A 23,801-nucleotide genomic window follows, 5' to 3' on the forward strand; every position below is an offset into this window, starting at 1 on the left:
TATCTCAGTGAGATTGGTTAACAAATATTCATCATCTATTACCAATTGGCCCCGACATGTTTGTCGCCAGCATCGGAGAAAACTTCGTTATTACCACTAACACTTCAAATGGTTAGATTTGTTATGACTGTACAAAGTATCTCATTTTCGTTTACATAAACAAATATAAGTAAATGATTCAGTAAGAGCAGCTATTTTTGTTATTCTCATGTTATTTATCTGATTGTTCTTACCCATTCATACATTGCTCTGGTTTCAAATATCAACGTCAACCAGTAACGAACGAATATTTTAATTTATAGTTACTTAAAATTTCTTGAAAGGAAGATTCAAGACTTCTACAGCACCATCGTCAAGATTTTATTCTTGGGATTGCCGACGTCATTGGCTAGTTCTCTCTTTGTTGCAAATAGGTGAGGCTTTCATTCTGCAGTATCAGATTAACCCAAGACCTCAGTGTTTACTCCTTTACCTCATGAACCGTGGATTTCGCTGTCGGTGAAGTGTTTTTCGTACTTAAGCGCTACAGACGGCCGTAGGTGCAACCATATCGGAGCGGCATTTGTTGAGAGGCCAGGCAAACGTGTGGCTCCCGAAGAGGAACAGCAGCCTTTTCGGTGGTTGCAGGGACAACAGTTAGATGATTCAGTGATGTGGTCTCGTAATATCAATCAAAACGGCCTTGCTATGCAGGAACTGCGAACGCCTGAAAGCTAGGGTAAACCATAGCTGCAATTTTTCCCGAGAGCATGCAGCTGTACTGTATGGTTAAATTATGACGGTGTCCTCCCGAGTAAAAAAGGCTCCCATTCTCATCTCCAGGTGTTAACTACTCCCCAGGATGTCGTCATCAAGAGAAAAAAAAAACAGGCTTTCCATAGACCGAAGCATGGAATGTTTGGTCCCTTAATCGGGCAGATCGGTTAGAAACTTTAGAGAGGAAACCGAATGATTGTAGTTAGATACAGTAGGAACTAGTGACGTTCGTTGGTAGACGGATCAGGTGTTGGTTTAACAACGAATAAGGAATAGGTATTCGGAGGAGCATCTACGGACAGCATAGTGCAAGCATTTTCGTACCCAAGATTGACCAGAATGCTACACCAACCACAATAGTACAAATACATATGCCAATTAGCTCCACAGACGAGGAAGAGAATGCAGAAACATATTGTAATGTCCCCACAGAAAAATACCCTCTACCACGAAACAATTAATCATTGTCAATCAAATCATCCACATTCATTCACTTTGGAAAAGTATCTGATCTGGTTTTCTAGTAATATATGCGCCGACAGCTCGTCGACGCCAGAGTATTTTCTAGTATGTTTATTCTTTGGAATAACAGAGATACATGATATGTATTCTCCATGGTTGTTAGACTGGTAACTAGGTCAGCTTCGAAGTATCTGTTAAAGGATTGAGGTGTTTTCTGAGAGATAAATATTTGCTTTTCTTCTCGCTAAAGCGAGCTATTAACATTTGTGCCACTAACGGGTTGTTTGGAGTGAAAGAAACTGTAACGGAAAATAATTAAGACTTGGAACCAACAGAGATCTGGACATGTAATGGAGATGGATTGAAAATATAATTTCCTTCATAAATAAGGTTTGTGACCCCTTTTATTCTGGAGTGAATGAACGAATGAGTTCTTTGTCTGAATCATTGATGATCGCGTTGGCCCTGTAATTAGTGGGGAAGTTTCAGCTGTGTCGAAGAGAGGCTGCAATCACCGAGTCTTTGTTAAATCGTCCAAAAAGGCTTCGTACACGTCTGGAATTCGAAATCTTTCGTAAAAGGAACGAATTGTTTAAACGATTGATTTTCCCAACTGAATGCAGCGCTTAACAATAATAATAAATGTTAAGATCTCTTACAGCAAGCCAGCCGCTGAATACTAAGACGAAGGGCTCCACCAGAGATTCTATTTGGCTGATTTCACGTAATGAAATATTATATCAAAAACTGTACATAGATAAAGGAGAGAGAGAGAGAGAGAGAGAGAGAGAGCGAATGAAAAATTATAGAAAATACTAATAATCCTCCATTAGTCTAATTTTTCACCTGTCTTATCACGGATCAGACTAAAGACAAAACGGGAGGCCCTTACTCTACTGTATAGATTTATGTGTGAAAGTGAAGGGATCTTAAAGGCAACAGATACACGTCTATACAGACAAGACATTACACAAAGTTAGCGGCAAGCTGCATGCATTCATCATTCAGCATTTATTCTTCTTACATTAATACATTATAATGGCGACCGTGACAGGACACGTTTTTGGACGTTGCTAAAATAATTTTGTTCTCTGTTTCATGTGAACTACGAGGAGCTAACTTAACTGACGCTTGGAAAAGAGAGGAAATACTCGCAGTCAAATTAAGTGGATCTACAAATAAGAACACAAGACAATACACTGGGCACGGGGAAAAGGCCAGATCTATAGTTTTATTATTAAAGCTTGCTTAGTATAGATGAAGTATACGCTTTTCTGCTTAGTATTATTGGATATATGAACATTCATTAATTGTGTTCATGCTAGATGTAGTTTGATTGACCTGCCCCAGTTGCATTTATTTGTATAAGTACAGTAAGAAAGTAGCCACAGAAGTACTCTTGTGTGAACGGAGTTACATATTGTGACAGTAGAAGGGAGATATATATATATTGACAGTAGAACATTTATATGGTTTTAACTAGGGCAATGTTTAGGATGAGTCAGGCAGAGCATAGCAGCACGCAACAGCCTTCAGCTGTTAGCACTGATAATAATGATGTAGTAAGAAGTGTTGTAGAACCGATTGCTACAGATAGCGCAATAGAACGCCCTGTAGACACGGAGGGACATGTAACAACAAGTACGAAACATGGATTAGATCCATTGGTAATTATCATGAGAGAGATGCAGATGATAACCGAGAGCATGAATAATATGGAAACCGACATTAACGCGAAATTAGCCTCAGTTACTGAAGGGCAAAATGATTTGAATACAAAATTAGCCTCAGTTACTGAAGGGCAGGAAAATTTGAAAACCGATATTAACGAGAAATTAGCCTCAGTTACTGAAGGGCAGGAAAATTTGAAAACCGACATTAACGCGAAGTTAGCCTCAGTTAATGAAGGGCAAAATGATTTGAACGCGAAATCAGCCTCAGTTACGGAAGGGCAGGAAAATCTGAAAACTGAGATTAAGCAGCAGTTACAAGACAGTTTTTCCGAATTAGAGCAGCGGATAGAGGCGAAGACCAAGGAACTCAAAGATCAGGCCGATGAGACGGAACGAAAATTAACGGCACAAATAGAACTGGTGAAAGCTCAATGTGAGGAATCTACACACCGCGTACGTGTAGAAATGAAGGAGTATGTGGCTATTAAGATAGATACTGTACGGGAACAGGTGGAAATGGTTCCGCAATTAGTACAAAAGCAAGACACCATGTCATGTGCAATTGCGCAACTTCCTGAATTGGCACGTACGCAGACTAACCTAAAGGAAAGTGTTGAACATCTAACAGAGCGTCAAGACGTTATAGACCACCAAATTAACGTATTAACGGGTAAATTATCCGAAATCACATTAGAAAAAAAAGGCTAATGTGTGAAAACGTTGAGCAAAAGATTAAGGCAGCATTCCAGGGTTTATCTGGCAAACAGGAAGAGAATTTGTTTGCGAAAGGACTTGAGGAGGTGCGACAGCAGTTAGGGGCTGATTTGGAGTATTGGAAACAAACGATAGAAGAGTCGATGCGCGCTTCACAACAAAGCTCAGAACAAATGAATACAGGCCAGCAGCAGAAGTTGGCAGCGATTATAGAGCCAGTTACTGCACATTCGCACACGATACCGACTTGTGTAAGTAACTCAAACATTAATTTGCCACGAGCTAGTTGTTCGCGTGAATTCTTATCTAACGGAGATTACGAAAGCCTTTGCCATGCCGAAGAAAAAATGATAAAGCACCGGCAATTCCAGATTTTTAACCCTGACAAAAGGGGGGTCCATCCAATTGTTTTTATTCGAAGTTTCAGAGGAGTGCTACCCAGAAATTGGTCGGAGTGGCAGAAGATCAGTTTTGTTACAGGATATATACAAAGTTCGGGGGCGATCTGGGCCTCGGACATGACTTCTGTTTGCTCGACATATGACGATTTTGAGAAGGCGTTTTTAGCAAAGTTCTGGTCAGAAGGGGTACAGGAACGCCTAAGGCAGGAGGTGCTCTACCCAGAGCCTTTCTCTTTTTCGAAAGGAAGTCTTAGAAAGTACTTCGAAAAATATATAAATAAAACAAGATACTGGGACAGACCTATGCCCTTGCCAGACATAATAAACATACTTAAGGCAAGACTACCAACTAGCATCCGGAATCAATTGATTTACGGCAACGATAAAGACTTGGAGTCGTTCCTCACGACGTTAGGCCATATAGATATTATCGAGGAGAACAACCAGAAAGCCCGTAATAATAGATTCCAATATAGGGAGATAGAACCTCCGCCAAACGTTAGGCAAGGGAATGAACAGAGATCGTTAAATAATGGAGAAACCCCTCAAAATCTCAATAGTAATCCCGGCAACAGTCTTGCGAGGGGCTATCCAAGGAACAACAGGAACGGGAAAAGATACAATCCCGTGTGGGGGAACGAAAGGAATTTCACACCCCAAGCCTGGAATAATAACAATAATAGAAAGTGGAATCAACCGGCGGGAATGAATTCAAATAACCAACATCAGTGGGGACGGACATCTGCGAATCAACCGGTAATTACCGAAGTGACGGATGATGTCAACCAGCAAACAAATCAAAATCCAACAAACTTGTAAGGACCCACTCGTGCCCCGGAGGAGCGGTCAACAATTGGTTGAGGGGCAACAGGATATGTGTACCCATGCTAACGTATAATGATGGACGATTACTGGCAGATGAACTGACCGAGGACTTTGAACCACAAGATGAGGATAAGGAACAGGTGGCAGTAGCCGAAGTGCAAGTCATTTTGGAGACCGTACTTATAGTGGCGGTTTTAGACACAGCTGCAACCACAGATGTTATTTCGGAGGCACTATTCAACAAGATCAGAAATATAAGACGAGTACCAATTTTTCCAGTTCAAAATTGCAGAATAATAGGCGCCGTTGGGGCTCGATCGGCTAATGTAAAAGTGCAGTCACTACTTGGTGTAGAAGTCGGAAATGTAGCAATATTAAGCACATTCCTTGTTGTGAAAAATTTGGTGGTAGATTGCATTATCGGAGTCGACAGCCTACGTCAATACGGATGCAGAATAGATTTTAAAACAGGAAAAATTTGGTTGAATGTTAATAAACAAGAAATTGAGTTGGAGTTGTTGAAAAAAGAAAGCATTACGAGAAAATATAATTGTGGGATCAGTGTGCAAGTAATCAGGACGGCACAAAATTCGAAAGAGCACGTAATTAATGAGTTCCAAGTCAAAGATGATTTCGGTCAATTAGGGTGTGAAAAGTTAAGTGAATCCGACTGCATTATAGAAGATCAGAAGACGCAGCTCAATGAATTATTATTATTGTATGAAAACGTGTTTGATGAAAGGCCAGGAGTTATTAAGGGATACATATGCCATCTCTACGTTAAGCCGCACGAAACGTATTGTAGAACTTTCTATCCTGTTCCCTGGAGGTTAAAGGCTCAAGTTCAAAAAGAAATAGATCGCATGTTGAAATGGGGTTTGATCGAACCCTCTACAAGCCCATACTGCTCCCCATTGTTGGTCGTGCCAAAAGCAATTGGGACTGTTAGACTGGTACTCGACGCCAGAGAAATAAATAAAATCATAATTCCAGTAAGAACACATCCGGAAAACATAGACGAACTTATACAACGGTTCCAGGATGTCCAATATTTGAAGAGCATTGATTTGCGGAGCTCGTATTGGCAAGTCAAGCTGGATGAGTCATCAAGGAAATACACGGCTTTCATTTATTCCGGAAGAAGTTACCAATTTACTGTAGTTCCTTTCGGACTCAACATTAGTGCTGGAATCTTTATAGCAGCTCTAGATTATGCACTAGGCCCAGAACTCAGAAGCAGGATAACAGTGTTTGTTGATGATTTGCTTATTGCATCAAAAACTTGGGAGGAGCATATTACCTTACTGAATCGAGTGTTGGACGTGTTCAAAACCATGGGAATAACTGCTAACCTACATAAATCCCATTTTGCAGTAAACAGAATCAAGTTCCTGGGGGCATATAATTGACGCAAAGGGAATTTTACCAACCAAGGAGACTGATAAAATTTACTGAAGATTAGAAGATAGGGAGGAATGGTGTTGCGAGTGACAGAGATGAACGCTCGTAAAAACATAACAATAAACTGTTTGTGTGTAGTGTTAGAAAACTGAAATAATTAATCAGTGATACAGATTAGAGAAATAGTGACAAACTATTACTATCGAGTGCTGCAAAGAAGGTAGTGGAGATAGGCTTCACCTGACTGACCTTCAAGAAGAATGAAATGTTTCCCGCAAATGACGCTGCATAATCAAAAGAGGTTCCTAGTGAATGTTCATAGATAACTTCAAGTGCACGCTTAGATGTGTAAACGTGTGAAGGGATGCGTTTAGGCAGTGAATCATGAGTGACGGTTAACGCCGCAAAGATAATTTCCCGCGCAAAACAGTTGACGTCGGCGCGAGAGTTAGAATCGATATAGACGACACAGATATGCTTTGTAAGAGACTCGCATCAAACGCGAGGGTGAACTGATGGATGTTGAACTTTAAAAAAAAGTGTTGCAATTAGACGTTAAGAGTTCTTGATTTATTGTTGAATGTTAAAAGAAAGTAATATTCATAGAATTAGTAGTTATTTAATGGGTCTTGTTCGTTTTGGAATTTTGTTTCAAAAAATCCATTTCCATATATGTGCATGTATGAACGCCGGATGAATCAGAGAATAAATGAAAGAAGTGAATCCGCATTCCTCAATGCTAATAACTTTTACATTACAGCAATCAAGCGGAGAAATATATGTTTTTAGGATAAAAATATTTTGAGTATAGATAAATTATATGACTTTTCAAGGAAATGATGGATTATGTCTTTGTATAAAATGAGCCACACTTTCCATTATTCGATGATTTGAATCCAAAATCTACTGTAAGTTGCATGAATCCTTTAAATTACGAAGAATAAATCATGGACAGAAATGTGTCAGAATTTTCGGACTTATAAGCACAAGTGGGGATGCAAAGTCCAAAAGAATATTCAAACTAGAGTGAATATGATGATGTTTTTGGCAACAGCATTAGTCAATGGCTAAATGGAAAACTTACGTCAATGGCTAAATTCCTTGCAGTACATCGTAAGAAAAAGGATGCATGAAGCCATAAGGATTTTGTTTTCAAAAAAGGAGAATCTTGGACGGTGCAACCTAACCAGTTCTCTTACAGGAAGAGTTTCCCTTTCGGTCATTGCTAATTCTTTTGGAATGAATGTTGCATGTGAATTCGGGTATCCCTGTCCCTTCCACTCTTCCCATTGTGGGCCGCGTAGAAGACCGACTACAAATGTGGACGTCGGGGACATGCAAGATCCGGGGGAGTTTCAGCACCGCAAGATATTGTCCTAGGAACAAGATTGTAAAACGAAAACTCACGTTATTTATTGTAAAATGTTCTTTTTTTTTTGCTAGAGGCACAAATCACTCTTCTCCAAATCATTATATAAATCGATCCCTATCTTTCCTTTAGAGATCAATTTCAAAATAATTTTTTTTTCTTCTGTAGGCTTTCCTATCTTCTATGTACCGTAGGCTGGGGGTCTAGGCTTAAGAGGTTTTCCAAGGTTTCCCTGCTTAAGAAAGTTCCCGAATGGGTAGACCCTGATAACAGTTTCATGAAAGATCATCTTCCTTGGTTGTGCACAGCAGACATAACACCTTGATGCACGTAAAAGCAATACAGCCGCGGTACCTGTCTCTTCATTTCTTCTGTTTTCAAAGTTTCTTTTCTTCGTCTGTCTTAAACATAATATTTTTTTTTTAGGCGGAGGACTGACACTCATCACTTCCGGGTTATCCACACTAATAGATAGCTCGCGAAGTGTGTTCGGTAAATAAAAATTAAGCTCACAAACTTCGCTCGCTGCGAGGTACATTGTAATGTCCCCACAGAAAAGTACCCTCTACCACGCAACAATTAATCATTGTCAATCAAATCATCCACATTCATTCACTTTGGAAAAGTATCTGATCTGGTTTTCTAGTAATATATGCGCCGACAGCTCGTCGACGCCAGAGTATTTTCTAGTACGTTTATTCTTCGGAATAACAGAGATACATGATATGTATTCTCCATGGTTGTTAGACTGGTAACTAGGTCAGCTTCGAAGTATCTGTTAAAGGATTGAGGTGTTTTCTGAGAGATAAATATTTGCTTTTCTTCTCGCTAAAGCGAGCTATTAACATTTGCGCCACTAGCGGGTTGTTTGAAGAGAAAGAAACTGTAACGGAAAATAATTAAGACTTGGAACCAACAGAGATCTGGACATGTAATGGAGATGGATTGAAAATACAATTCCTTTATAAATAAGGTTTGTGACCCCTTTTATTCTGGAGTGAATGAACGAATGAGTTCTTTGTCTGAATCATTGATGATCGCGTTGGCCCTGTAATTAGTGGGGAAGTTTCAGCTGTGTCGAAGAGAGGCTGCAATCACCGAGTCTTTGTTAAATCGTCCAAAAAGGCTTCGTACACATCTGGAATTCGAAATCTTTCGTAAAAGGAACGAATTGTTTAAACGATTGATTTTCCCAACTGAATGCAGCGCTTAATAATAATAATAAATGTAAAGATCTCTTACAGCAAGCCAGCCGCTGAATACTAAGACGAAGGGCTCCACCAGAGATTCTATTTGGCTGATTTCACGTAATGAAATATTATATCAAAAACTGTACATAGATAAAGGAGAGAGAGAGAGAGAGAGAGCGAATGAAAAATTAGAGAAAATACTAATAATCCTCCATTAGTCTAATTTTTCGCCTGTCTTATCACGGATCAGCCTAAAGACAAAACGGGAGGCCCTTACTTTACTGCAGATTTATGTGTGAAAGTGAAGGGATCTTAAAGGCAACAGATACACGTCTATACAGACAAGACATTCCACAAAGTTAGCGGCAAGCTGCATGCATTCATCATTCAGCATCTGTTCTTCTTACATTAATACATTATAATATGATGAAAGATAAACGAAATTAACGGAGATGAACACTTAATTGTGATGAAGGACTGGAATTCAACAGTACGGAAAAGAAGAGAAAACGTAATGGGGGAAAGAGGAAGCCACTAACTACAATTTTGCTGAGAGCTTAATTTAATGGTAGCTAACACTAAGGTTTAAGAATCATTCAAGATGGTTATACACGTGTAACAGACGTCGTGACTTTCGAACGTTTCAGATTGATTATATAATGAAACGATAGAGATTTCGGTACCAGATTTCAAGCCAGGAACAGATGTGGACTCAGACCAGAATTTATTGATTATGATTGTAGACTAAAATTGAAGAAACTGAAAAAACGTAGGAAATTAGGAAGATGGGGCTTGGATAAGTTGAAAGAACCACAAATTGCTGACACTTTCAGAGGGGGCACTTGGCAACGCCTCACTATAGTAGGGGAAGGGTATACCGTCATAGAAGAATTGGTCACATTAAGGAATGAAAAGCTGAAGATAGCAGAGGATAAAATAGATAAAAAGACATTACCTACTGGAAATACTTTGATAACACAGGTGACTCTGAATTTAACTGATGAAACGAGAAAATACAAAATTGCAGGTAATATAGCAGAACGTAAATGACGAAAAATAATGCAGACAGGAAATGCAAAACGGCTAAGCAGGGACGAGAAAAGTAAAGACTTTTGATAAGAGGAAAATCGCTGTATGAATATCAAGAGCTCAGAAGGAAAACCAGAACGAAGCGAAAAGGAATAACTGAAAGGTGGGAGGAGTATATATCGCGTCTATGGAAGGGAGATGAATTTGAAGAGAAAATCACAGAAATAGAAGAGGATATAGATGGAGGTGAGAAGGGAGATATGATACTGAGAGAAGAACTAGGTAGATCAGTGAGGGACCTGAGTCGAATCAAGGCTCCGGGATTAGACAACATTCCGGCGGAACAACTGATGGCCTTGGGAGAGCCAGCCATGGCAAAGCTCTTCCCTCTTGTGTAGGATATATGAAACAGGAGAAATACGCTCAACCTTCAAGACGAATGGAATAATTCCTTTTTCAAACTAGGTGTGAAATTTACCGAGCTGTTAGTTAAATACGTCGTGGTTGCAAAATACTAACACGAATTTTTCAGAGGAGAGTAGAAGCCGAACTCGAGCAAGATCGGTTTGGATTTCGGACAAATGTAGGAACAAGTTGCGCAATACTGATCCTACGACGTCTCTTATAAGATTGGTTAAGGAAACGCAAACCTACGTTTGTAGAAGTTTTAGACTCAGAGAAAATTTTAACAAAAGTAACTGGTATACTCTCAAAATCTGAAGGTAGCAGGGGTAAAAGACAGGGAGCTAAAGGCTATTTACAAAATGTATAGGGACCAGACGTCAGTCATAAGAGTGGAGGGAAAAAGAATGTCAACTATAGACTTATGTGCCGGAAAGTCTTTCCTAAAGGTATTTGTATAGAGTGTAGCCATGCATGGAAGTGAAACATGTACGATAAACAGTTTAGACAAAAAGAGAATAGAAACTTATGTAGTATGGTGCTACAGAAGAAAGCTGAAGATGAGATGGGTAGATCGTGTAACTAATAAGGAGGTAATGAATATAAGTAGGTTGAAAATATATTTGTGGCACAACTTGACTAAAAGAAAGGACTTGTTGATAGGACACATTCTAAGACATCAGCTTATCACTCATTTAGTCTCAAGGTATTACTCATATACGAGGGTCAGTCAAAAAGTAATGCCTCCTATTTTTTTTTTCTACGTTTAATTGTCAGGAAATTTAAATGCAATTACATAGGTTGAAAACCACAACATTGAGGATCATTTTGTCATTTTTCAATGTAATCTCCGCCCATCTCTACAGTTTTGGTCCATCTTTGAACAAGGGCATGTATCCCAGCACGGTAAAAATCACAGCTCTGCTTCCTAAGCCATTGACGCACGGATGTTTTGACGGCCTCCTCATCTTCAAAATGAATCCCACGATGAGCTTCTTTTAGTGGCCCGAACAGATGGAAGTCTGATGGTGCCAGGTCAGGGCTGTATGGGGGATGAGGCAAAACTTCCCATCCAATTTTGACAATCTCGTCAGAGGTGTGACGACTGGTGTGTGGTCTTGCATTGTCATGCAAAAGAAGAACATCTGCCATTGATTTTGTTGGGCGAACTCGCTGAAGACGTGCTTTAAGTTTGTTGAGGGTTGTGACGTATTGAACAGAATTTATTGTGCATCCCTGCTCCAAAAAATCAACCAGAATCACACCCTCTGTATCCCAGAAAACTGTTGCCATAACTTTCCCTGCCGATCGCACAGTTTTGAATTTTTTCTTCCTCGGCGAGCTTGTGTGACGCCACTCCATTGACTGCCTCTTTGATTCGGGTTCAAAAAAATGCACCCATGTTTCGTCCCCGGTCACAATTTTTTTCAGAAACTCATCTCCCTCCAAACGGAAGCACTGCAAGTGTTGGGAGGCTATTGTTTTCCTTGCCTCTTTATTCTGATCGGTTAACATTCTTGGAACCCACCGTGCACAAACTTTTGAGTACCCCAATTGTTTAATAATCGTGATCACACTGCCTTTACTAAGAGAAATAATGCGACACACTTCAGCTGCAGTCACCCGACGGTCACCACGAATGATGTCATCAACTTGCTGAATGTTGTGTGGAGTCACTGCACTCACCGGCCTGCCGCTCCGCTTTTCGTCAGTCAACGGTGTTTGCCCTTCAGCTTCCTTACAACGACGAACCCATCGTCTAACAGTGCTGACATCCACTGTCACAACACCATACACCTTCTTCAGTCTTTCATGAATGTGTATAGGCGTTTCACCTTCTGCATTCAAGAATTCAATCACACAACGCTGTCTCAAACGAACATCGATGTCGGCCATTTTACAAACTTCTGCTGTGCTGCCACCTGTTGACACAGAAAGTTACTACTGCAGTGGATTGCAGAAGAAGGTTTGAGGAATGGCGCCAAATTCAAATTTTTCACTTAACTTAATTTCTTTAAGTAGAAAAAAAATGGGAGGCATTACTTTTTGACCGACCCTCGTAGTATTGTAGGAAAATATTGGGGGGGGGGGGGGGGGGGTAAAAATCATTCAGTGAGACCAAGAGGTGACTACAGTAAGCAGATTCAGAATGATGTAAGTTGCAGTAGGTATTCGAAGATGAAAATGTTTCCACAGAGTAGATAAGCTTTGGGAGCTGTATCAAATCCGTTTTCGGACTGAACACGACAACGATAACATGGGGAAAGTGGTTGTGTCACCACATAACGGAAGTTATTGTAGCTTATAGTGAGCTGATATCTTTCACATCAACTTCAGCTTGAATATATATATCTCATTATGCAGCCTCTGAAACGTTATAAAGCAAAACTAAACTTGAAATCCAATGAAAGACTTTAAAGACACGTTACCATTTCTACGCAAATTCCACAGAGTTTAAAACAGTAGCGAAGCAGTCAATGGGACTTGTAATTACCAATGATATCTTCTGATGTTCGTCTGAGAGATGACAGGTTATTCGACTCAGAAAAAGAATTTAGGTTTTGGTGTATGATATGCCTTGTGAAGGAAATTTATGCTGGTTTGTATAATGTTTAGTAAATTGCGATAGAGGGTACCGCATCTGCTTTGGTTACTGATGTATAACAGAAGGGTCACATTTAAGGAACTAAAAAGTTCGTAATATGTAACCCAAACACAGTAAAAACAAAAATAAAATAAAAAGAGAAACTTAGTGTTTGTATTATAAACACAAACCCATTATAGAGTTCCATTCTGAACAGTGTTACTAATGTTTCGTGCAGAAATTTACGGTGTAAATGCTATTTATCAACAGCCGTTGATCAGAAAATGTTTTCAAAGTGTTATAATATTGATGAGAAAATGGGAATACTAATTTGTGATAATTACCTAGTAGATATCTTGTACCATTCTTTGTTTCTGGCTTTGGTGACATTTACCAGCACAGATATGTTAAAAATGCAGTATAACGTAGCAGAGCAGTGTTATGGTGCAAAGAAACATATTCTCCACTCTGCGGAAACTTTTAATGGAAGTTTGTAAAAATTCAATACATCTGCAGTGCTTCGAAAACAGTTTTGGGGTGCTAGCGTTCCAAGAAAACCGATAGACTTTAGCTGGCACTTCTTAATTTGTTTACGGAAGTTGGTAAGAGGCTCCGCTTGAATTTAAGATGAAGGAGGTTCCGCTCTTAAGACCAACGGAAACGAATTCTTGGAAATAAAGGGCCTTCTCACGCCCAGAGTGGAAAAAAGAAAACAGGGCTTTCTTATAACACAAAGGAAAAACCAGTGAACTTTTGCTATTGGAAGGGAAATTTACTTACAGAAAGAAGTTAATTACATCTGTTCAGTGGATTTTTTGGGCACTTTAAGAAGTCGGAGAGACCACGGAGAGCAGCATCCTAGCAGCGCAGTAGGTCTGAGTCAATTCGTGGAGGTATCAAGTTGTGAGAGATCAGTTAGAGGTAACAGGTAATTATTTTAGTCGTCACATACTTTTCTAAAGTTACACTTTTACCAAGTACCTCATTCCCAGGACTGGTTAAATGCATCTTACCGTCTTAGTATTTGCTGTGCAGGGCTCATCATTTCTATACCAATATTGGAACCCACTTCCGTTTGAATCTTCTTAACGCAGTCAAGCAACGGTCAACTCCACATTCCCTCATCCCTTTCCACCTACTGCCTTCTATATCAATCTGACTTCTCGTTGAAACCTCAGGCTGTTTCCTACCATCGACTCCCCTCTTATAGTCAAACGTTTTCTTTAGGCAGCTGTTAACACCATCAATATATTTGTGGAAGTGCATGATGAACACAATACTGTTTTGTAAATAAATTTATTCACGACTGGTTTCGGTCGTAAGGCAACCTCATGGCAGAGAAATATCTTTTACGAAAGCAACATCACATGGCATTCGTGATTTTAAAGATGGCATGAACAATTGAACAGCTTGAAAAACGTAAGAAACAACTGTATGCAGCATTACATTACTGCCTCACACAACAAGTAGACTATTGACATTCAAGGTTACGAGTTTACATGATGGAGTCAGTGATGTAATGATGAGTACTGATGTTTGTTACGTTTTTAAGTCACTCAATGTTCCTCATGTCGTGTTTAAAAGCATTAATGTTTTGTGATGCTGCCTTTGTAAAACGTACTTTTCCACAGTGAAGATGGTCTTATGACTCAAATCGGTAGTGAATAAATTGACTTACAAGAGAGCGTTGTGTTCGTTAAACATTCAACATATTCTTCTACTCAGTTTATACAACTAGGCTTTGTACCCCCCCAGTTGGAATCAGTACCTGTGTATTGCGTATTCGGTCTATCTTTTAAATCGTCACTGTTCTTTTGTACTATGACATCCCCTATTGTTCTGGTCTTTTGTATAATGTTACCTACCAAACAAATACTTGCATAACAGCTCTCTCACACTTAAAATGAAGACTGGCGAGCCCGACAATGCTTCCTTATTACTAGATATGTATGGGTATCAGCTGTATGTCCTAATCTCCTTTTGCTCCTCTCTCTGTCCATCTGCATCTCCCACCAGTCGTTGTCGATGTCGACCTCCTGTCCCCTCTCTCTGTCCATCACCCCTATCTCTTTGTCCGTCCACTCCTCTCCTTCTCCCTCCCCCCACACTCTCTCACTCTCTTTCTCTCTCTCTCTCTCTCTCTCTCTCTCTCTCTACCCCTCTTTGCCTCTCTTTCGGCCACTCTCTCAGTTCATTTCCTATTACCCGATCAAAGTCCATTTTCCCGAACCCTTGTGTCCATATATTCCCCCCCTCTCTCTCGCTGACGATAACACTTATTTTTTGGTATTGCAGGCGATGCCTAGGTTGTGAACTGAAGGCACTTAAAATGAATGGGTCATTTGACTGGAATCATTGGTATATGGAGTGTGAGACGGACCTCTCCAGCTGTTGGATCTGAGAGGACAGTAGTTTAAACGGTAGTATTTCGCAAAATTTTAATCTGTGAATGGGTAGGATTACAAAGACTCGGGCAAGTCCGGAAGAACAGACACCGTCTATACGTAATTAATGTGACGACGGCAAATGATCTCTTCAGCGCAGATGCACAACAAGCTCCAACCCCTACAGAAAATCGGCAAAATGCCGCTAGCAATGAGGATAATGGTCAAGGGGTACTACAATAGTACTGTGTGTATAAGTTGAGAATTCGGGCCTGACGGTAGGCATTCTAGGGTAGTTCTTACAGTTACAACGGCTACTGTGTGTAGCTGTGCCAGTGGTCAGCACATCTGTCTAGTAAGCAGGCGACCCGGCTTCGAACCCTGTGCAGCATAAACTTTCAAGTTTCCCCATTGACTTAAATCACTGACCAATCGCACCCACTGTCTGTAATTCCTGTTTCTTATTTCATACTGACTGCTGCATCAAACTGGTGTCTATTCTTTCTGACATTTCTGAAATAACAGACACCCCAGTTGAGGAAGGCTAATGGTCTCTTCAGTAAAGATGCACAACGGGAACGAACCCTTACGGAAATCAGCGAAATGCCTCGAGTAATGAGCATAATGGGTAAGAGGCACTACATTAGTAGCGTATGGAGAATTTACGAATTTGAAGAATTTGGTTCTGACGGGAAGCATGCTACAGTAGTTCGTTTAGTTGCTATGACTACAGTGGCGTAGTGGTCAGAGCATCTGCCTAGTAAGCAGGAGACTGGGTTCGAGTCCTGGTAGGCTCAAATTTTCAAATTTCCCCATTGATTTAAACCAATGCATATTTTCCGCCAATACATATCATTCATTTGTGCCTAAGTGCTGCTACAGTAGCCACTGAAGGCGTCGTGCGTTGGTCTCTTAACAGCAAACTGCGTTTTTCTCAGCATCGCTCTGTCTATAGTTCTATGCCTTCTTTTATACCTATTCTGCAGTAATCTTTGCATATTTAGAGGCTTTTCTGAGAGTGACTTTACATCATGGAGGTTTCCTCCCACACAAACTGTTCCACTTGGTGAATGCGCATGGTCTGGTGCAGTTGTTAGATCGCTTACTGCTTCTACAATGACAGCTTATCAAGATTTAAATTAGTTTGAACGTGGTGTTATAGTCGACGCAAGATCAATGGGACACAGGATATCCGAGATAGCAATGGAGTGGGGATTTTCCCGTACGACCATTTCACGAGTGTACTGTGAATATCAGGAATCCGGATAAACATCAAATCTCAGACATCACTGCGACCGGAAAAAGGTCCTGCAAGAGCGGGACCAACGACGACTGGAGAATTTTCCAACGTGACAGAAGTGATATCCTTCCTCAGATTGCTGCAGATTTCAATGATCAGCCAATTTCAAAGATCAGCCAATAAAATATTTGTGGACATTAATCACTGGTTCCTAGCCAATTCTTTGTCACTAAACTTTGAAAAAACACACTACATGCAGTTCAGAACTTGTAAGGGGTGTCCCACGAGTATATGTCTAACATACGATGACAAGAAGATAGAAGAATTGGACAGTGTTAAATTCTTGGGATTACAGCTTGATAATAAATTCAACTGGGAGGAGCACACCACAGAACTGCTGAAGCGTCTTAACAAATCTCTGTTTGCAATGCGAATTTTGTCAGACATAGGGGATATAAAAATGAAAAAGCTGGCATACTATGCTTACTTTCATTCCATAATGTCATATGGGATTATTTTTTGAGGTAATTCATCAAGCCAAGCTAAAGTTTTCCGGGCACACAAACGTGCAGTAAGAATTATATGTGGTGTGAACGCAAGAACATCCTGCAGAAGCCTGTTTAGGGAACTAGGGATACTAACTACAGCTTCCCAATATATTTATTCCTTAATGAAATTTGTCATTAAAAATATATCACTTTTTCAAACCAACAGCTCAATTAATGGAATCAATACTAGAAATAAGAATAATCTTCAGAAGGATTTAAAGTCACTTAGTCTTGTACAAAAAGGTGTGCATTATTCAGGAACACACATTTTCAATAACTTGCCAGCAGCCATAAAAAGCTTAACAACCAATGAAATTCAGTTTAAGAGAAGTCTAAAGGATTTATTTGTGGCCAACTCCTTCTACTCCATTGATGAATTTCTTAGTAAAACTAACTGATTTGTATATAAGTACAACATAACTTCTGCACAATTTCAGTGCAGTAATCTGTTCACTGAAAATTTGTGTGTCTGTGTGTGTGTGTGGTTGTGTGTAAGTATAATCTAACTTCTGCACCATTTCAGTGCAGTAATGTGTTCATTGTAAATAAGTATTTCAGTAGTTGTATTACATGTTTATTAACTTATAAATAACTAAAAAGCTTTTTTATTTTAAATTCAGTGCATTAGTATTTGTAAAATGACTCTTAGTGTTCATTAAAAAATTACGATCATTCCACTTGGGACCTGTGGAATGGTACATTAGCTTATCTGTTTTAGTTGTAAATATTTGTCATGTATTGTTGTTTTTCTGACATGTTCCACATCCTGGAGGACCTCCTCACTACGGATCAATTGGAATGAAAGTAAATCTAATCTAATCTAATCTAAAGTCAACAAGTGTCAGCATGCGAACTATTCAACGAAACGTCATCGACATGGGCTTTCGGGGACGTAGAAGCCTCGAAGTGAGTTGTTCCAGCTTCCCATTCGACTTAGAACCAGGGGTCCACGACTTGTTATGGAAACAACGTTGAAGATTGAGAGCTTCGTCGAAATTCCATGAGCAAGTCTGTCTTTCTCAACGTTCTCTGCCAATCGCTGGAATGATCCGAGTATGATCTCGGAGCCCAGACGCAGGTATAGTTTCTTCCAACGTGCTCCTCACTCTGTAGTTCATTGCAGCCTCTTCCCTCAATAACTGCTGGAAACGCCTCTTCAGGCGATTGAATGAGGCCGACAGGCATACACACTGAGTGCACAAGGTCTTCCTTCCCGTCCCTTGCAGCTATTTCCCAAAGCAGTATCATTATTCATCATAGTCTTGATCTGCTAGTGAATAATGGACCAAGACCCTTTAGTGTTTGTATCCTGCTGGCACACGACACAGCACCTTTGGCAGTAGGTGAAGTTTACTTAAAGTTTTCCTCATATTCTGAAGAGAAGCTCCTCATCTCGTATCTTGTGGATCGATTCAGATTCCAGCATCCTACCTCTACTCCCCTGGTAAATCAGTTCTCCTCAACTCTGATTCCTCTATACAAATCAGCCCTTGGTTCACTTTGTTAAAACGCTTTGTGGTAGCCGCAGAAACGCCAAAGTAAGTGACGTGAAGTGTAAACTGAGATGTTTATACCGCTTGTGGTTTCTAGCCCCCATGAATCCCTGGAAGAAGTGTATTCATGCGCCCAAATGGAAGATGAATCAGTTCTCTTCCACTCTGATTTCTCTATACAAATCAGCCCTTGGTTCACTTTGTTAAAACGCTTTGTGGTAGCCGCAGAAACGCCAAAGTAAGTGACGTAAAGTGTAAACTGAGATGTTTATACCGCTTGTGGTTTCTAGCCCCTATGAATCCCTGGAAGAAGTGCATTCATGCGCCCATGGAAGAAGTCACTCCATATGGTAGTCTCAGATATAGTGTTGCATGCAGTGCTGACGCATTTAACACCCCGATTATGTTCTGATATTAAAACAAGTCTTCAAAGCACACTGAGTCCGAGAAGCATAAATTTCGATGAATGAGAACGGGTAGTTCATTCATTAAATAGTTTGATACACTCTGTCATGGTCGCAGCCTTCACAAATACTTTTATCTGTAAGTTTGAAACCAGTTGCTTTTGCGTCATATCGGCGTACCTTTATCTCTACAAAGCAAACGCTGCTTTATGAATGATAGCTTTTTGTGTTAGAATTACTGTGAGAGGTAGCTAGAAAATAAACAACTTTGACGTTTTCTATAGCGAACAACCAATGAAAGTATCATTAACCGTGTTGTCTTTTGGTGATTGTCATAACATGACAACAGTATTAAAACTGAAACACTTCCCTAATGTTCTCTATGATTATTGGTTAGTTATTATTGAACCAGCTGTCGGTTTCTTAGGCGACTGTCAAGTGGAAACTTAAATTCCCAAACACACATATTACTCATTCGGATATAGAAGATAAATAAACTGTGTACAAAACCAGTTGTTACAGTTTTATATCTACTTGTGGTAAGAAATACGACCGTACTAGAAATAGCTGAGTTATATGTATATAGTACACAGAATTCCAGCTTACTTTAAATAATCCTGTATAATGTCCTTTTCCCCTGTATTTTAGTTACGAAAATATTAGACCACAACAGTAAATTCAAGTTTATGTTTCGTGTGTTCTTGAATGAATGATATCAACATAAATATTTTGTTTTGGCTCTTAACCAAATATAACGACTTCCGTATGACATGAAAAACCAATACTTTGGTTGTAACCTTCTTATTTGTCTTTTGTGTCTGTGCAACTAATGTCTGTGAAAGACGTACATCTTTTTATCAGTGTTTCTGACAGCCAGTAGCACCTGATGATGGCCTAAGAAGCCGAAAGATGGTCCGTGACGAAAGAAATAATATTTTACAGAGCATCAGAGAAGTGTATTCTTTTAAAAGTTGTTTTCATTTTCTGTCCTGTGTTTCCCATTTAGTATCAACGATAGAATATTCTCGAGTTATAGAGTAATTCGAATTTACGCTCATTTTCAACCTTGAATATGAAAATGTGAGTAAAACTGAGGCTATCCAAATGTATCAAAGTGCGTGTATCACTTGAGCTACTTGTTCCTCAACGACTGTAGCAGCGGACAGAGGCAGTGTCAAAGAGGTTTCGTTCTCCACCATAACGCCTGGGGGACGCGCTGAGACAAGTGCGTTGCTACAGCTCCCACCAGACCGATAAAGAACAGGCTTCTTGGAAGGTTTCTCGTCGCCCACTCGCGCGACTGAAGAAATTTCGTCCTCCGGTTTGACCGTTTTTCTCTCAGGCAGTATACAACACCTCCAGGGATCTAGAGGGGGCGATTTCCTCGGCCGCCAACTGAAGTTCTTCCTTTGTTCGGGGGCACGAACTATATAGCTCTTCCTCCAGCAACAGGAACAGTACCAACTGTAAATACTTACAAGGTAAGCTTTCGCTACATAGAACAAATTATTACAATAATTAGAATTCGTGGTTGTTTCCATGTAGCACTATGTTGTAAACATACTAATTTAGTTACGTTTGCATGTATTTCAGTCCACAATTAGTTGATCACAGTAAGTGAGATTTACAAAAGACATATTGTCTGAGTATACAGTAGAACTGTATTACACAATAAGAGATTCTTGGGAGTCCTGAAATAGTATTTTTCTTCAAAAGGAATTTTCCACTTGCTTATAATTAAATAAAGAACATATTTAAGAAAATAATCAGTCTTTTCTTGTGAGGTCACACCTTAACAATTGTTATATACTTTGTCTTGCTCTTATTTGCTTTATATCTAATTGGAGTGTTCACACGACGGCAGTCTGTACAACGAATACCACAACGTTTTCATTAACAAGTTAACTGTAGAGGTAACACCCATAGACCGTCTATCTCTCTCTCTCCCTCTATCTCTCTTCTATGTTGTTTTATTTTATTTATCTGGTCGTCAAAATAAGTCACTTACTTGTCGAAGAAAGATAATGAATACGACGCAGACCACAGCAGTTAACATGCATGCAAGAAAGCACGCTTTTGCGGAAATAAGATCGCCATGTGGACATGTAATTATTCACGAATACAAATCGAGTGATTATATTGAAGGTCAGCAGGAGGAACTCCTGTTTCATGTTTTTGAAGCAGTTGAATCTCTGCGTTTCATCCTTTGTTGCATCATTTACTGATATGTTTAAAATTTACTTCTATTTCAGACCTGCCTACTGTACTCCACCTGTTTTAATGTTAATGACAAAGTAACTTTACGGCAGAAATGTTAAAAAACCCGATAAGTTTCGTATGATTAAGATCATGGTTAACTTCTCACCGATACTAAGTGATACCTCTCACTGAAAGCAGATAACATCTGAATGAGGGTTTCAGGCCCATAATTAGTGTGCATCAGCAGTCCATCTTATCGATGATACCGTTGAAATGAATCAACACTATCACTTAATAACAATTTGTGCTACAGAATCTCTCTGTGCACCTGCCTCGCGTACCGTCGATTCAGTCAAATATACACTAACATTCATGTACCTGTTTGCAATGTACGTAACTCCGTCTCACTACGTAAGTCATTACTTACGTTAAAACTTCCAGACTATCAGTCCCGCATGTTTCACTGACATATTGCTATTTTCATTAACTTGGTTATTAAGCTAAAACAGCGTTAGAGTCATCATGAACCTTGTTCTGAAATATCTTTGTTTTTGATTACTTATATAACTACATTGCTGAAATTACACCAGTACCCAAAAAGAGAAGTAGGAGTAATCCGCAGAATTACAGGCCTATGTCACTAACGTCGATTTTCAGTAGGGTTTTAGAACATATACTGTATTCGAACATTATAAAGTACCTCGAAGAAAACAATTTATTAACATATAGTCAACACGGATTCAGAAAATATCGTTCTTGTGAAACACAACTAGCTCTTTATACCAAAGAAGTAATAAGTGCTATCGACAGGGGATGTCAAATTGATTCCATATTTTACATTTACACAAGGCTTTCGACACCGTTCCTCACAAGCGTCTTCTAACCAAACTGCGTGCTTACGGAGTATCGCCTCACTTGTAAGACTGGATTCGTGATTATCTGTCCGAAAGGTCACAGTTCGTAGTAACAGGTGGAAAGTCATCGAGTAAAACAGAAGTAAAATCCGGAGTTCCCAGGAAGTGTTATAGGCCCTCTATTGTTCCCCATCTCTATTAACGAAATAGGAGACAATCTGAGTAGCCGTCTCAGATTGTTTGCAGATGATGCTGTCATTTACCGTCTTGTAAAGTCATCAGATGATCAAAAAGACTTGAAAAATGATTTAGATAAGATATCTGTATAGTGCAAACAGTGGCAATTGACCCTGAATAAAGAAAAGTGTGAAGTTATTCAAATGAGTACTAAAAGAAGTCAGCTATATATCGATTACGCGATGAGTCACACAAATCTAAGGGCTGCAAATTCAAATAAATACATAGGAAACACAATTACAAATAACCTAAATTGGAACGATTACATAGGTAATATTGTGGGTAGAGCAAACCAAAGACTGCAAGGAAGTGCACTCCACATGCTGATTTGATTACTGCCTAGTATTAACTGAGTGAAAGCTGCTAGCTCTTGGGAATAAGCTAATATTGCTAACAACAAACGACATTAAAGAAAATATATACTATGAGGGCAATGTCATAATTCCCAGACTATTGAATAGGGGTCGACAAGAGGTTCTCGAACTTACACCACATATAGCTCGAACAGCCCGTTTTTGAGCCAAAAATACCCTTTTTGAATCAGAAGAATTACCCCAAAAAATAATAATAAGCATGTGAAAATATGCAAAGTAGACTACTTTTCGTGTTGAACTGTCACTTATTGCAGATACTGTTTTAATGGTAAATAAAGCAGCATTTAGTTTCTGAACGAGATCCTGAACATGGGATTTCCACAACAACTTACTATCTATCCGAACGCCTAGGAACTTCAACTGTTCCGTCTCTCTTATAATATGCCCATTCCGTCTGATCAATATATCAGTTCTTGTTGAATTGTGAGTTAGAAGCTGTAAAAACTCAGTCTTACTGTGATTTAGCATCAAATTGTTTTCCACAAGCCACGAATTTATTTCATGAACTACATTATTTGATAACGTTTCAATATTACACACAAGATCCTCCACTACCAAACTGGTGTCATCAGTAAACAAAAATACTTTTCAATCACCTGTAATACTAGAAGGCATATCATTAATGTAAATAAGAATCAGCAGCGGCCCCAGCACCAACCCTTGGGGAACGCCCGACTTAACAGTGCCCCATTGGGACTTGCGACCGAACCGCTGAATCTTTCCATCAGTTAATGGGGTATGTTCTCCACTGACTCGGTTGTTTTAACCCCCTCCACTGACGGAATGACCCACTTCCCAATTCCGTATGTATAAAACCAATACAGACTTGTAGCTGTCACGCCTTTGCGCTTACTGCTACGTATTTTAACTGTAAATAGCTCAGTCCCAATGGTAAGAGGCAGTAGTGAATTCACGTAGTTAATATTTCAATCCAGCACAGCTGCCACAAGCACAGCTCACTTTTACTCCACTCCTACCCTCGCCATTGCACCGCATTAACTAGGTGCTACGTGGACCTTGCTAAATTCACTTGCGTATACATTTTCGACCGTTACTCGCCAGTATTTACCTAATGAATAGTACACTCCTAACTGGACTATTTCCCTAAGAGCTGTGATGATTGAACGGGTTCGATCCACGGCCTACAGTGCCCTACAGTTCACACGGTAACACTGCCTACCTGACCCACTTAACTTGGTAGTGAGCTTATGTATCCAATCACCACTGCTAGCAGCAGTGGATAATCCTATCAGCACGACGAG

The sequence above is a fragment of the Schistocerca cancellata genome, chromosome 1 (assembly GCF_023864275.1).
Source record: "Schistocerca cancellata isolate TAMUIC-IGC-003103 chromosome 1, iqSchCanc2.1, whole genome shotgun sequence".
NCBI lineage: Eukaryota > Metazoa > Arthropoda > Insecta > Orthoptera > Acrididae > Schistocerca > Schistocerca cancellata.